The sequence below is a fragment of the Ovis canadensis genome, chromosome 23 (genome assembly GCF_042477335.2).
Source record: "Ovis canadensis isolate MfBH-ARS-UI-01 breed Bighorn chromosome 23, ARS-UI_OviCan_v2, whole genome shotgun sequence".
Classification (NCBI taxonomy): domain Eukaryota; kingdom Metazoa; phylum Chordata; class Mammalia; order Artiodactyla; family Bovidae; genus Ovis; species Ovis canadensis.
This window is the reverse complement of record NC_091267.1, coordinates 39,294,208-39,295,187: the sequence shown is the minus strand read 5'-3', so window position 1 is coordinate 39,295,187 and position 980 is coordinate 39,294,208.

The window sequence follows — 980 nt, the reverse complement described above, 5'->3', positions numbered from 1 at the left end:
CTTTCTAGGCAAGGATACTGAAGTGGGTTGCCATTTCCTTCTTCGGGGGATCTTCCCAACCCAGGGTTCGGACCTGCCTCTCTTATGTCTCCTGCATTAGCAGGTGGATTCTTTACCACTAGTGCCCACTGGGAAGCCCCCAAGTAACTCATGATACTGTTTAAAAAAGAGCAGCAATGCTGTAAAATCATTTTGAGATCTGTTATAACCACAAGCCATGGTTCTTTTCCATGACAATTTTAGCAAACATCCTTTGAAATAAAGATTTTACTGAAATTTTTAGAATGGAAGGGTCCTCACATTCTACGTCTGATATCATTTTTCCTTTGGTTCAAACTGGGACTTGCCTCTTTATTATAGCCTTCCAAAATAAGTGATGTAATAAATCTACATTGTTTCAGAATTAACTGCAGCCTTTGCCAGGAAGAAATCTAAATTGACTATCACATAACTTTTTTTTATGACTCGCTTTTATTTTCTATTTATCTACGCTGACTTAAGAATCTAGTGTAGTGGTGATGTGCACACTTTAGAGTCAGGCTGCAGAGATTCAAATCCGAGGGCTGTTAGTTGGGGCAAAGTACTCATTTTCTCATGAGTTTTCTCCTTTTCTTCATCCCTAAAAGACAGATTACAGTCTCCTTCAGATAGCTGCTGTGTTAAGTGAAACGGTAAACATAAAGCTCTGTGAATAGCATCTGACACATAAAACATAATTCTTTTGTCCTGATTTATTTTTCATAATCTTTTCCCTTCCAGATTGTCTTCAAATTAGTTAATCAGTGAGTCAGAAAACCATTTTTAAACATCTGCTAAGGGATCCGTATTGTAAGGATTGCAAAATACATTAATAATAATATAGAAGCACCGATTTGGAAAGTTTGCAATTCTCTTGGCTCGACACCATATAATGCACACAAAACCATAAGAAATAATAAATCACGGTAAACCATTATGGGCTAAATTGCACAGTACAGAAT